Consider the following 15529-nt stretch of genomic DNA (forward strand, 5'->3'; position numbering starts at 1 on the left):
AACATAACAAAAATCCAACATTCCTGGTAATCCAATAGAAGTGAAGTAAAAGCTTCTGTCATTTCAACAGACTTAATGAAAGCAATCTGATTAGGTGGCCCTGCATCTGCACAGCTTCCTTCAGACTCATTGTTTCGGATTTGTGCCGGCCTGTCTCACTCTCAAATTAACTTGCATTTAAATGTATTTAATGTTTGACTTGGATACTTACAATTCCAACTTCGAGCAGCCTGGTGAAGGAGAGCCATCCAATTGAAACAGCAATTCTTTGAGTGAAATGAAGCTCAACTGGCGCTACATCAAGGTCATGGGTTTGATTCCCTGGGAACACAAAAAGTCATAAAATGTATGCCTAGAATGTGTTGAAATTGACTTTGGATGTGTACATATACATTCATATATAATGGCTCAAAATTTTGAGGTCAGTCATTTATTTAATTTTTTCATATTTTTGAAAGAAGCCTTTCATGCTGACCAAGGCTTAATTTATGTAATCAAAAATACAGTAAAAGCAGTAATATTGTTCAATATTATTACAGTTTAACCCTCTAGGCCTCTTCGGTCAGAACAGGCCGAAAAAATTACGTTTAGAATTGTTTTAATTTTTTGCATCATTGGAATAAGATGACGCTTGGTGACTTTTGTCATATTAGCTATTTGAACACACAAAACAATCATGGACATGGATATGATAAAGGGTTGAAAGGAATCACAGGAATAAATTGCATTTTAAAATGTGTTCAAAATGAAAACAGGTATTTTACCCCTGTAGGCCTCTTTATTTTTGGGTCACACTTGGTACCTTCGGTCAGGTACCGCTAAGGTACCAAGTGTGACCCAAAAATGAAGTGGCCCACTGAGTTAAAATACCTGTTTTCATTTTGAACACATTTTAAAATGCAATTTATTCCTGTGATGCAAAGTTGAATTTTCAGTCTTCGGTGTTCAGGGTCAAATAATCCTTCAAACCATATGCTGATTTTCTGCTCAAAAACATTTTTTTTAACATCACTGTTGAAAACAGTTGTGCTGCGTAATATTTTTGTATAAACTGTGGTAAAGTTTTTTCAGGATTCTTTGATGAATAGAAATGTATTTAAAATACTAATCTTTTGTAACATTATAAATGTCTTTATACTGCAACTTTTGATGAATTGAATGTATCCTTACTGAATAAAAGTATAAATTGCTTTTAAAAAATTCTTATTGACCCTAAACTTTCAATGTTATTTCAAAGAATACCATGAATACCATATCTAAAATATTTTTGGGGGTACTTTGCTAGTGTCGATATTTAGAATCAAAATTATATGAAGTGGATGAGAAGGTCTTAGCATCATAAAAAAAAAAATCCATTGTAACAAAACATGGCGAGTATCTCCACCTACTTTGTAGTTTGTCTGTCTCACAAAAAGCAGCTTACCTGAAATAAAGATTTTAGCAGAGATTAGTCTCTGCAGTAATGTCTGTTGTCATCAATCCTAAGAGTTTTGTTGCTAAAATATTATTTAGAACTTTGCACCACATTCCTTGCATTTGACATATAATATGAACATGTAAAATATTTCTAAATGGTGTAATTAACATGAAACACTGGGTAAAAAATACCAATATACCAAATAAAACATTCCACCACATTATTCTCCACTTTCCCCTTCCTCAAACTGCAGCGTTAATCTGAAACAAAGCAATTATCCCCAATTTAACAACAGCAGCAAAACTCCTAAATCAATCTCTCAGACCATGAAGAAACTAAAAGTCATGGCTTACACGTCTCATATCCTCTATAAGCATAAATTCAGAAGCTGACACATATGTCATCATTACCTTCCAAGCAAGACCAATTAATAACAGCAGCAATTGCATTAAACCACTGTATCCTAAAAAGAAAACCACTAGGATTACTCTAAAATGAACCGTTAACTACTTGAAGAATCTGTGGAAGATTATTATAAATGAATGAAAACTGTGAAAAGCAGTCCTATGAATCCTGTTTACTCTTAACGTTCAAACTAATATGATCGACAGTTAAGTAATAATTTGCGGATTACGGCAAGTGCATGTTTTTGATATTATCAGCAGATTTAAACATCAAGTGGATTGTCCAGCCGTCAGAGGCTGATGAATGACCACTCATTAGAATTGCAAAGGCGGAGCAGGCCGGCGCTGTCAGCTGCCGCAGCGGAGCGTGATTCCAGACAGAGTTTGACAGGGCCACCAGACTCCATCGGGGTAATTAATTTGCCACATTCTAAAGGATGTAGGGTGTACTTCTCGAAATTAGGCCGGTAAAAGAAGTGGCTAAGGGTCATGATCAATTGATTATCATGACGACTGAGATGGAGGCGACATGGCTGCTTAATGATTAATGCTTTTGTTTGTGTGGTTTCAGAGAAACCTTTCCCATGCTAATCAAGTACAGATAAGTTTCAGTTTCAATCAAGTTTGACAAGCTACAAGCAATGCCAACACATGTACTGTGGAAGCAGAGAATCTAATACGCTGTCTTGTACTATATATCTAGTAAACGAAAGATTTTTAAGCATGACAAGAATCATTAAAGGAATATTTCACCCCAAAATTAAAATTTGCTGAAAATTTACTCAGCCCCAGGCCATCCCAGATGTAGACGAGTTTGTTTCTTAATTGGAACAGATTTGGAGAAATGTATTAATACATCACTTGTTCACCAATGGATCCTCTGCCGCGAATGGGTGCCGTCAGAATGAGAGCCCACACAACTGATAAAAACATCACAATGATCCACAAGCAATCCACATGACGCCATCAATTAATGTCTTGTGAAATGAAAAGCTCATTAAGGCATTTTAACTTTAAATAATTGCTTCTGGCCAAAATACCAGTCTACAATCCATAATAATGTTTCCTACAGTGAAAAAGTCCATCATTTATTGTTCTCTCACATCAAAACCCACCAACACATTTGTTTAGAACTGTTTTCCTGATTCATACAAGATAAAAACAATATTATGGATAGAAGCTACGGATTAAAGGGGTCCTATTATGCTCTTTTACAAAGTCTTGACTTTGTTTTGGGGTTGTACTAGAACAGGCTCTCATACTAGGTTGTTCGAAAAACACATTATTTTTCACATATTTTACATTATTACAACACCTCTCTCCCCAGTCTGGCATGAACCCTCGAATAGTTCCTGTATCAAATGAAGGCCCACCTTCTGAAATATGAAATGTGCTGTGATTGGTTAGCTGGGTCAGTGTGTGATGTGATTGGTTAACTGGGCCAGTGTGTGTTGTGATTGGTTAGCTGGGCCAGTGTGTGTTGTGATTTGCTCCACTCGGCACCTGGTCGGGAAATGCCATGCCCCTTACCATAGACGCCTACGAGCATCAGTGTAAATATTGCGTCAAAATTAAATCAATTTGAGCGTGATTTAAACCCGGATGATTGTAACCACTCTAAGTTCGTCTGCCTTGGGAAAGCTAGCGTGTCTCCGACATAGTGATAACACTCGTTGCCTTCTCTAGTGCAGCTCAACCAGGTCTCGTCCCATTCGTCGATATTTGTGATATCACAAATCCTGGAAAATATGCGTTGTAGTCCAAACGAGTCATTCATTGTAGTTTTTGAAAAGTGATTTCTGTTAAATAAAATATCTCCTTTTGAAGTGGACTTTGAACTTTGTAACTTTGCAGATCTTTTTTTATGCTCAAAACAGCAACATTACAGACTAACGTTGAAAAAGTGAAAAAGCATAATAGGACCCCTTTAAAACAAAAAACATCTTATTGATGGATTTGTTTCTTACAAACGTGCATCTGTTAATTTCACAAGACATCAATTGATGGACTGGAGTCACATGAATTACTTGTGGATTATTGTATGTTATTCTCAGCTGTTTGGACTCTCATTCTGACGGCACCCATTCACTGCAGAGAACCCATTGGTGAGCAAGTGATGTATTAATACATTTCTCCACATCTGTTCCAGTGAACAAACAATCTCATCTACATCTTGGATGGAGGGTGAATTCATTTTTGGGTGAACTTTTCTTTAGATTTACGTTATCAAAGTAGCTTAAAATAGCTTACCAAGCCTCAAAAGTTGTATTGTACAAACATAACTTAAACTGTAATTATTCAAATGAAATGCAACAGTACTGTGTGCTAATGAGTGTTCTCCTCGGGGAGCATCTCTGTTATTGGTGCTGAGTGGGTGGTACAGGCTAATTCCCAGAACAAGATGAAACATCAGTAGACAAAAACAAGGCTTGTACAGAGGCACAAAATCACTAAACGGGTCTAGGATGTGACAACCATATTGATCCTTTCTGGATTCATCTCTCAAGCTGACATGAGAGAGCTGCTCATTTTGGTCTGATGTCTTTCTCAAAAGAAGTTTACTGATTTGGGGTGCTCCACTAAGAACATGGAAAACCTTACGGTGAGTTTCAGATTTTTAAAGCAAGGCATTAAATGCAATAATCTTCAAAAGAACTGGGATTTATTAGGCACAACACAAAGCAGAGAGTCTAAAAGGCCACTCATGTGGTAAAAATCACAGTAACTGATGGAATTGAGTGGGTTATTGCTGTTATAAAACCACAGCAATATGGTAAAAGATATATTTAAGTTTATGGTTGCCAACCAACATAGCAGCTTGACACATTAATAGAATGCGACTTTAAAAATAGCTTAGCTAATAAGAAAGTTAGAGTCGGAACTGTCCGTTTTAGAAATTTTATTATCCAACCGGTGAATTTAGTTGTGCAACTATTTTTGTGTAAACTTTCAATCAATTTTAATGCATTCTTTCTGAATAAAAGTATGAATTTCTTCCTGTGGTAAAAATCACAGTAACTGATGGAATTGAGTGGGTTATTGCTGTTATAAAACCACAGCAATATGGTAAAAGATATATTTAAGTTTATGGTTGCCAACCAACATAGCAGCTTGACACATTAATAGAATGCGACTTTAAAAATATCTTAGCTAATAAGAAAGTTAGAGTCGGAACTGTCCGTTTTAGAAATTGTATTATCCAACCGGTGAATTTAGTTGTGCAACTATTTTTGTGTAAACTTTCAATCAATTTTAATGCATTCTTTCTGAATAAAAGTATGAATTTCTTCCCAAAAATTATAAACATATATATATATATATATATGTATGTATGTATGTACGTATATACGTATATATTCTGAATTTCTGACCCCAAACTTTTGAGCAGTGTCAATCAGTGTCAATAAAATGGGAGAAATAAATGTAAATATCCAGTACTGGACCAGAATTTTATCTGGTTTGCTTCTTGAGGTTATTTCACCCTCTAATGATGGTTTGGTGGGTGATTTTAATTTATTCTGTGTCCTGTCTCTTTGAGCAGCCAGACAACTGGTGTGAGATTGTGAACAAAAAGCTTCACTTTCCACCGGAGCTGATCCCCGCCATCCAAGAGGGCAACACAGCCTGGGTGGACAGTCTCCTCTCCCTTGGTGACGGGATCATCCGTCAGCTGGACGAGTCTGAGGATCGGTTATAGAGGGAACCATTGAACCTCTCCATTCGACTGGGCAGTGAAGACATCATGACCTCCCTTCTGCTGGGTGTCAAGTTTGACTTCCGTCAGATCCACGAGGCTCTGCTGGTGGCCGTCGACACCAACCAGCCCAGATTCATCAAACATCTCCTGGACCGCCTGGATCAGGAGAAAGGCAACAAGATGGACGTTCGTTCTTTCAGCATGGCCGTTTTCGACCACTCCATTGACGATTCTCAATATGCGCCAGGAGTGACCCCACTAACGTTGGCCTGCCAAAAAGACCTGTATGAGATCATAACTATGCTGACCCAGAGAGGCCATGATATTCCTCTGCCTCACGCCATCTCGTGCACATGCCTGGAGTGCCGTAACGGCCGGCAATACGACTTGCACAAGTTCTCACTATCCCGTATAAATACGTACAGAGGCATCGCCAGCCGTGCATATCTGTCCATCACCTCAGAAGATGCCATGCTCAGCGCTTTCCACCTCAGCCGAGAACTGCGCAAACTCTCTAAGAAAGAACCAGAATTCAAGGTAAGCTCCGAAAAATTTATTCATTTATAGAAAACATCACAAATAGCAACAAATTATTTGGAAAAAAATATGTGTTTGAGTCAATTGTCTGTTTTTCCATTAACTATTCAGAATATGCAGTGCTGGGTTGTAACAAATTACATGTAATCTGGATTACGTAATCAGATTACAAAAAACTTAAGTACTTTATTACGTATATTATGGTTTTTATGGATTACATGACTACATATTATTCACACAATGGCAATTCCATGATGATGGTTGGAATATTTTCTCTTTCTTTGTTTATGTATACATACATATATATATATATATATATATATATATATATATACCCAGCACTGACAATATGCTACCCATAACTGAGTGTTTTTACTTTTTTCTTTGTATTGTTAGTATACTTAATATGCTATCTTCATAGTTATCAGCATTTGGTTTTATATGTAAACACATTTAATAATTGATTTGTATCATCACTTTCTTGATGTTTAGCCTCAGTACCTGGAGTTTGAACAGCTGTGTCAGGAGTTCGGAGTGGAGCTGCTGGGAATGTGCCGGAACCAGAGCGAGGTCTCCACCATCCTCAACAGCGCTGACGATGACAGCGAGGATGAAGAACTTAATGAACAGACATTTGGGGAAGGTATCCCCAACCTTGCTCGTCTTCGACTGGCGGTCAACTACAATCAAAAACAGGTACATCATGTTAGTTTAATAGCAGCAACTGATAAATGTGATAAAACAATGTCACTATCTATATTAAGTATTTTCTTCAAAAACAGAAAAAATGTAAATAAAAAGTAAATAAATACATTTCAGTATCAATATTTAAGGCATAGTTCACCCAAAAATGAAAATTACCCCATGATTTACTCACCTCAAGGCATCCTAGGTACATATGACTTTCTTCTTTCAGACGAATACAATCAAAGTTATATTAAATGTGTTTTTGTAAGAACAATATCCATATTCAAAACTTTATAAACAGTAATCTCTAGCTTCCAGAAGCACAGATGAGAGAGCAAAACAAAACACCGGTAACGAATTTGAAGTACAAAACGAGGATTTGTAAAGAAAATTTTCGGAGGATTTCGATATAATTATTATTTTTTTTTTCAGTCAATGTTAATAAAACTTAAAATGAAAACAATAGAAATACTAGTTCAAAACATCAGCTAAAAACTATAATAGTATCTCAATGATACCAAAATTCCACTGACTAGTTTAATTTATTTTATTTTATTTGAGAGGAAAATACTTAAAGGGATAATTCACCCAAAAATTAAAAATACCCCATAAATTACTCACCCTCAAGCCATCCTAGGTGTATATGACTTTCTTCTTTCAAACAAATACAATCAGAGTTACACTTAAAAAAAAAATGTCCTGTCTCTTCCAAGCTTTATAATGACAGTGAATGGGTGTTATGTTTCAATAGTCCAACAGAAGTCCAACAAAGTGCATCCATCCATCATAAAAGTGTCCCACACGGCTCCGGTGGGTGAATAAAGGCTTCCTGAAGCGAATCGATGTGTTTTTTGTAAGAAAAATATCCATATTTAAAACTTTATAAACAGTGGAGTTCAGGTCAGTGTTATTTTAGTATCACTGAGATACAATTACATTTTTCATTTTAATTTGATATACCAAGCCAAATCTTTAAAAAAATAACTAGGTAATTTAAATAAAATAAAACAAAAATAATTAAGTAATTTAAATGAAATAAAATTAAAATAGTAAAAAAAAAAACTAAAATGCTGTGTCTGGTTAAACTACCCAGTGGAGTTCAGGTCTCTTATTTTAGTATCATTGAGATATATAGTATAAGTTTTAGTAATTTTTTGGAGGGTTTGTTATTTTTTATTTATTGATTGAATATTTTTTAATTATGTCTACCTAGTTTTTATTCATTTTTATTTCAGTTTTAGTTTTAGTACATCAAGTTAAAATATGTGAGAATAAGTATTGCTTCCTTGGCAACTATGTAATAAAATGTTTAAGTTAGTTTTATATTTAATTGAATTGAATTTCAGTTAATGTTTATTTTATTTAACTTTTTTATAATTTTAGTTAACAATAATAACCCTGGTTGAGGTAACACACTGTGCAGACTTCCACTGCCCACACAGACTGATGGATTCGAGAAGAAACACAGGGCATGTGAACATCATCTTTCAAAAGCACACAGTCGTTTGACCCCTGTGTTCATGCCGTCTGGGATGTCTGATTGATTGACAGGTGGCTGGGAGGCCTGACTGTTTGTTTTCCTCATCTAGTTTGTGACTCATCCCATCTGCCAGCAAGTACTCTCCTCCATTTGGTGCGGTATCCTGTCCGGTTGGAGGGGAAGTTGAACTGCTTGGAAACTGCTGGTGTCTTTGGGGATTTTCATTGCCATGCCATTTCTCTGCCTGGTTTACTGGATCGTCCCTAAGTCCAAGGTAAATTTGAGTCAGTGTTGATAACAGTTAAATAACATCATATAGGCCCATGCAAACAACCTTTTTCAATGCAGGTGTAAAACATTTCAAATATCTAGTAATTTGGGCAAACCCTACTTTGTTCTGCCAGCTGGGTAAACTGCTGAAGGTTCCTGTGATTAAGTTCCTGTTTCACTCGGCATCATACATGTAGTTCCTCATCACCCTCTTGACAGAGTCGATTTTCATGGAGATCTACCAAAGTGATTTTGCCTCCCGAAAGCAGAACATTCTGCATAACTCTCTCCACATGGTATGGGTTGCAGGTATGTAACGCTGCCAAATAAAAATCCGTAGGAAAACCACTTAATAGGGATTTAATCTCTGAGCCTAGCCATTAATTGTCTTTGATTTATTTAGAAAGAGAGAGAGCGAGCGACAGTAAATGTAATGGTTATTGTCTAAAACTGAGTTTTTATCTTCCAAGTTTCTTCTGGTTTGAGTGTAAGGAAGTTTGGATTGAGGGTTTGAAGAGTTTCTTCCTGGATTTATGGAACATTGTGGATATGATGGTTCTGAGCATGTATCTGGCATCCTTCACACTGCGTATCCTCATCATGCTAAAGGGATATTTCCTATGTCAGGACTCCAGCACTCAAGAACTGTGTGAATATTTCACCAATGCAGGTGACATCTCATATATAGGCTGTATTTATTCAACATTTGTTTCATCTTTTACCTCCCCATCTATATATTATCCTAAATAATACAGTTATAGTATTATTTACCAAATACAGTAATAATAATTCAATATGATTATTATTACTATAATAATATAATAATGAATAATATTAAAAATAATGATGTTTTTTACTGTATTAGTAATTAAACATTAATAACAAATACAGATAACATTTCTTAATTAAAAATACAAATACAATAATAATAATAATAATACATATTATTATTTTATAATTGTATTATTATATTGATTTTTTTGCATTATTATTATTAAAATAAATAAAAATGCAATTAATTAATATGATATAGAGGGTATTTGAAATTTTATTGTATTTTTTACATGTAGTAGTAGTATTAGTTGCAGTATTATTATTATTATTATTATTTACTACTATTGTATAATTTTATCATATGTTTCTGAATTGTACGAGAGGACCGGAAACAGGAGGATCCTCAGCTGATTGCAGAGACTCTGTTCGCCGTGACCAGCATGCTGAGTTTCACACGTCTCGCCTACATTCTGCCGGCCCATGAATCCCTGGGAACCCTGCAGATATCCATGGGAAGAATGATCGATAACATGATGAGGTCAGATCTTGCTGTTTGATCTCTGAGATTGGATGTTCAATATAGCTATGAGAGGAGAACATCATTAAATTGCTTTCATCAAATGTTTTTCTTGCTCTACAGGTTCATGTTCATCCTAATGATTATTGGAACAGCATTTTTGTGTGGAATAAACAACATATATGTCCCGTATGTTGTTTCTCCACATCTTGGCAGGTGATTAATAACTTGTTTACGTGTAATTAAATGCATTTGGTTGGTTTGAAATCACCCAGGAGATGCATCTTAAATATGGTTGTCTGTTGTATTCATTTTAGATTGAATGATACATTTAACTTCCTCTTCTGGACCATGTTTGGAATGGCAAACTAGGAATACGTAGACATGGCTGATTACGTTCTGGCTGAGTTTGTGGGAAGGATCTTTTACGGAATATTCACACTGCTCATCGTCATAGTGCTACTCAACATGCTTATTGCCATGATCTCCAATTCATTTCAGAGGATCGAGGTGTGAAGCTTAAAAGACCATTATAGAAGATTTAAAATCTCAACGTGCAAACAAGATATTACAGAACATTTGTGGACCAGTGTGGTGTTATTTTTCCCACAGAGCACAAAAGGAGAATCTTTTAATAGAATATGTATGTATCTTTTCCGTACAGTGACACATTGACCACATCTGTTAAAGGGATAGTTCACACTAAAATGACAATTGTCATCACTTAACATCATCTACACTTGATCCAAAAGAACATATTTTAAAGAGTGTTGGTAAGCAAACAGTGAACAGTAGCCACTGACTTCCATAGTATTAAAAAAACAATAATATGGAAGTCAATGGATACCGTTAACGGTTTGGTTACCATTATTCTTCAAAATATCTGCTTTTGTGTTCAACGGAAGAAATAAGGGTTTGGAACAACTTGAGGGTGAGTATCATGACAGATTTTTCATTTTTGGGTGAACCAAACATGCCATAATGTAATGAATGTCCACTGGAGGAAAGTTGAATGACAACCTGTATGCAGTTTAAAGGGGTCATATGATGCTTTTTTAAAAATCATTATTTTGTGTATTTGGTGTAACAGAATATGTTGAGAAGAAATAAGGGTTTGGAACAACTTGAGGGTGAGTATCATGACAGATTTCTCATTTTTGGGTGAACCAAACATGCCATAATGTAATGAATGTCCACTGGAGGAAAGTTGAATGACAACCTGTATGCAGTTTAAAGGGGTCATATGATGCTTTTTTAAAAATCATTATTTTGTGTATTTGGTGTAACAGAATATGTTGACTAAAATCCGACAGTGAGCAGAAACACAATAAACAAGACATGGCTAGGCAAACCATGAAGAAACTCACCAAACAGTGGTTACAAAAAAGCAGTGGTGACATGAGGGCTATATAAATCAAACAATTGGGGGTCACATGACACATTCCAACCAATGAGAACAAGACACATGAATTAGACATCCAATTAGAACCTGACACATAGAGCAAAGGAACCAATGAGAACAAAACACATGAACAAAAGGATCCCATGACAGGGTCAGGGAAACACATGACGAGGCAGGAACAAAATAAAAGACAAGAAAACCTAAACAAGAAACAAAACCAGCGTGACACATAAAAAGCATCTTAAAAGAAGTCCATATGACTCAAGCATTATATTCCAAGATTTCTGAAGACATTTGATTGCTTTATGTGAGGATTAGATTGAAATCTACACTACTGTTCCAATGGGCTCAATACAGTTTTTTATTTAAATAAATTAATAATTTATATAGCAAGGATGCATTCTATTGATCAAATAGTAAATGCTATTCTTTTGAAATTTCCATTCATCAAAAAATCCTGAAAAAAATGTCTCACTGTTTCCACAAAATATGTTGAGCAGTAAAACTGTTTTCGACATTGATAGTAATAAGAAATGTTTCTTGAGCAGCAAATCAGCATTGTAGAGTGATTTCTGAAAGATCATGTGACACTGAAGACTGGAGTAATGATGCTGAAAATTCAGCTTTGCATTTCAGAAATAAATTACATTTTTAATTACATTCAAACAGAAGACTATTATTTTAAATTGTAATAATATTTCACAATATTATTGTTTGACTGTTTTTTGGTCAAATAAATGCAGCCTCCATGAGCATAAGACACTACTTTCAAAAACATTACATTTTTAAACACATTACGTATGTTCATGCCGTCTCTTCCTCTCAGGATGATGCAGATGTCGAGTGGAAGTTTGCTCGTTCTAAGCTCTACCTCAGTTACATCAGGGAGGGTCTCACTATGCCAGTTCCCTTTAATATCATCCCATCTCCAAAGGCTCCCTTCTATACCTTGAGGTAAGATAACCTGACAAGCAATGCTAGGAGCTACCTCTTATGCAGACTATCATTTATGACCAGATGTAACCTTCCTGTTCCTCCCTGTTTTGTGTAGAAGCATCTGCCAAATGATTTGCTGTTGCTGTAACAAGAAAGCCCCAGAATATCCTCCCATCGCATCTTTGGTGAGTATCTGAGGGGTTTCTATCTCTAGATCCTCCATGATTCTTGGTTAAATTTGGCTGAGGAGGTGTTTTTCATATTTTTATTAGTCTAGCAATACTCTGAATAGCAGCGGAGGTCAAGGTGAGGGCAGAGTGCCATACCGCCTGCAAGTGACCAAAGCTCTAGTGCACCGCTACATCGAAGCCGCACGCAGAGAGGTAGGTCATCTTTTCGGCATCAAGTAATGATCCAAAAAGCATGCAGTATTTCAGTTATTAAAAAAGCCATAATAGTGACACTTGTGAGATAGTACGCTGTTCTGAACATTGCCATTGTTTTCGCTACTAACTGCTGCTGCTGTGATGTTCAGATGTTGGGAACAGAATCACTGAGCTGAATAAAGTTGTCGGGAGACTGCACTCCGAGATGCAGGAGTTTCACCAGAAGCTGCAGTGGCGGCGCAAAAGCGAGCCGGACCAGGCCAGCATCCTGGGCAAATACATCATGGGCGCAATGAACAATTTCTGTGACCTTGATAAGAATGAGGCCATGGGGTGCGAAAACACAGGTCTGCCGATCAGTACGCATCCGGCTGAGGAGGAGGACGACGACGAGAGGGAAGAAGAGATCAAAGCAGGAGGGATCGTCTCAGAGGAGAGGGAGGAGCCCGATTCCGAGGGCCCTGTGGAGCCCTTCCCAGGAGAAGAAACTTCTTTTGAGACTGCTTGCACTGCTGATGTGTGAGCAGGGGTGTGAAGTAACGAATTACAAATACTCACATTACAGTAATTAAGTAGTTTTTATCAGTAATTGTACTTTTTTGAGTAGTTTAAAAATGATGTACTTTTACTTTTACTTGAGTACATTTTAAGTGATGTATCGGTACTTTTACTCCATTTTCCTCCGTTTGTGGTCGTTACATGCTTATTTTAATTGTATTTTTATCCATCAACGTGATTGGATAGAGAGTAATAGGTCTCGTGACTTTCGTCAAATCAAATTGTGCATAGAAAACTTTAACCTCCAACTGTTTATCATGGCTGCAGGAAGCGCATTCTTCAAGCATCAATTCAGTCGCATCTTCCTCTAACTTTCGGATTTCTGCTTACTAAATTATTTGTATATATGCTTGACTATCTACATGGCCTGAAATTTGGTGTGAGGTTGCAGGTATTGCATACAGTGTTAACTCACGCAAGTGCTACGTTCGGTAAATTCCCACTCACTTATGAGACGCTCGTTCTGCGCTGCCTCGTCTCTCTGTCGCGTGCGTTCTGCAGCAGTCACTTGGATAAGTCGTTGTTGCTTGTTGAACTTGATGAATTTTGATGAGTTTGAGCGCGTGATGCGTGCTGTGAAAAAGTGTGTTGGAAACACAAATTGAGGGCCAAATCTGCACCTTATTGATGACCCATGGCATTAATATAGCCTACAGCATCTGTGCCAGCACGTGATGTAATAAAACTGCAGCTCGTTAATAAACGTTTTTTTTTAAATCCATTTTATACAATCCGCCTTCATTTAGCAAGTGCACTCGTGCATAAACAATTTTCAAGTTCAACACTTTTTGTTCCATTCAGTTGTGGATGCTGCTGATTCACCGAGACCGCCGCGACTCAGCAAAGAGACATGTGTATGTGTGTGTGTGTTCCTTTAAATAGCGAGGTATTTCTGGGGAAACTTTTTCAATGCATTTTTCCTTACAAATTTTATTATCAGCATAAAAATTCGACTAAATGTGTAAAAGGTATGGCATGAATCTGCCATACTTCTAGAACAATGTGCATTTATGTTAAAATTGTAACATAAATTATCAAGTTTAGCTTTTTTTATTTTATTTTATTGCAAAACGCTCAAACTGGCACCGTTTTGGAGAGAAATGGGCTCTCATTTGAACCCATATCATGGTGTGTGATGCTGAACTATGAGTTTCTCATGGTGTTTGTATTTGCACTGTTCTAAACATTAATATTTTATGTGCAACAACAGCATATGCTGTCTCAGTGGCCTGACACATGATTTTAAATCTATTTTTTCACACTTTATTATTTAAATGGGGATGATTGTATTGAGAATATCTTTCATCTTTTCTTCAACTTAATACTGTTTCCGTGCTGTTTTGATGTATTTTAAAGAGTTGGCAGTCAAAATTAAAACTGCTGGATGATAGATATTTTACTTGAGTATATTTTTTCAGTACTCTTTCCACCACTGTGTGTGAGAAACAAACACTGCACAGTCGCAGCGCACAGCCATTCCCTGAAAAATACCTAGTCACAAGTTTCTAGATATATTCATAGCACTTTGAATTACTGAGAAATACATTCTGACATACTGTAGTTGTTTCATATGTAATTTGTATCATAATTGATATCTAAATTACGTCTCATAAAACAGATAAATCCATTTAATGAGGTTTAGATGATGCCATAAACATATTTTCTGAGTGCTCTGTTTACTTGTGGACATTTTCACAATGAATGTGAAAGATAATAACCTTAAATGAAAATGACCACACAAAAAATTATATATAACTTATTTTCACAAAATAAAACACCAAAATTAACAAAGCACATACTATTTTCGATGAAGTATGGCACTGTGTTATATTATTATTATTAATGATGAAAAAATAAACTTTCCATGAATAGGATATATTTTTTTGTTTTTGAAACAAGTCTAATATTGTGAAATATTATTACAATTTAAAGTATCTGTTTTAATTTGAATATATTTTCAAATGTAATTTATTCCTGAATTTAAATGATGATTAGCAGCCATTTCTACAGTATTCAGTGTCACATGATCCATCAGAAATCATTCTAATATACAGATATCACATCAAATATGATGTTCTGCTCCAAAAAAAGTTGAAAACAGTTGTGATTAATATTTTTGTGCAAGCCATTTCTTTCAGGTTTCTTTTTTTTTTCAAGTTTATTGAATATAATCAAAACAAATAGAACAGTATTATAGAGATAATTTGTAAATGTCTTTATTGTCATTATCAACCATTTATTGTATATATATATACATATATATTGTCATTTATTGTTTTAATCATGTACTTTCACTTAATAACTAATATTAAATATGAATTTCTTTCAAAATCTTACTGATCCCAAACTTTTTAACAAAAGTATACTTCAAAACAACTATTAACTATTATTAATTAATTATAAATATTATTAGATATATTAAATAAACTAGTATCTTACCTAAAATTAATGTTTAAAAAGTTGC

At 35.6% G+C, this 15529-nt stretch overlaps 1 pseudogene; it reads left to right on the forward strand.

Moving 5' to 3' along the window:
- Positions 1 to 4408: 4408 nt before the first annotated feature.
- On the forward strand, positions 4409 to 13030 carry LOC107570035 (short transient receptor potential channel 2-like; annotated as a pseudogene).
- The last annotated feature ends 2499 nt before the right edge of the window (positions 13031 to 15529 follow it).

The sequence above is a fragment of the Sinocyclocheilus grahami genome, unplaced genomic scaffold, assembly GCF_001515645.1.
Source record: "Sinocyclocheilus grahami isolate Dianchi unplaced genomic scaffold, SAMN03320097.WGS_v1.1 scaffold1408.1, whole genome shotgun sequence".
Taxonomy (NCBI): Eukaryota; Metazoa; Chordata; class Actinopteri; order Cypriniformes; family Cyprinidae; genus Sinocyclocheilus; species Sinocyclocheilus grahami.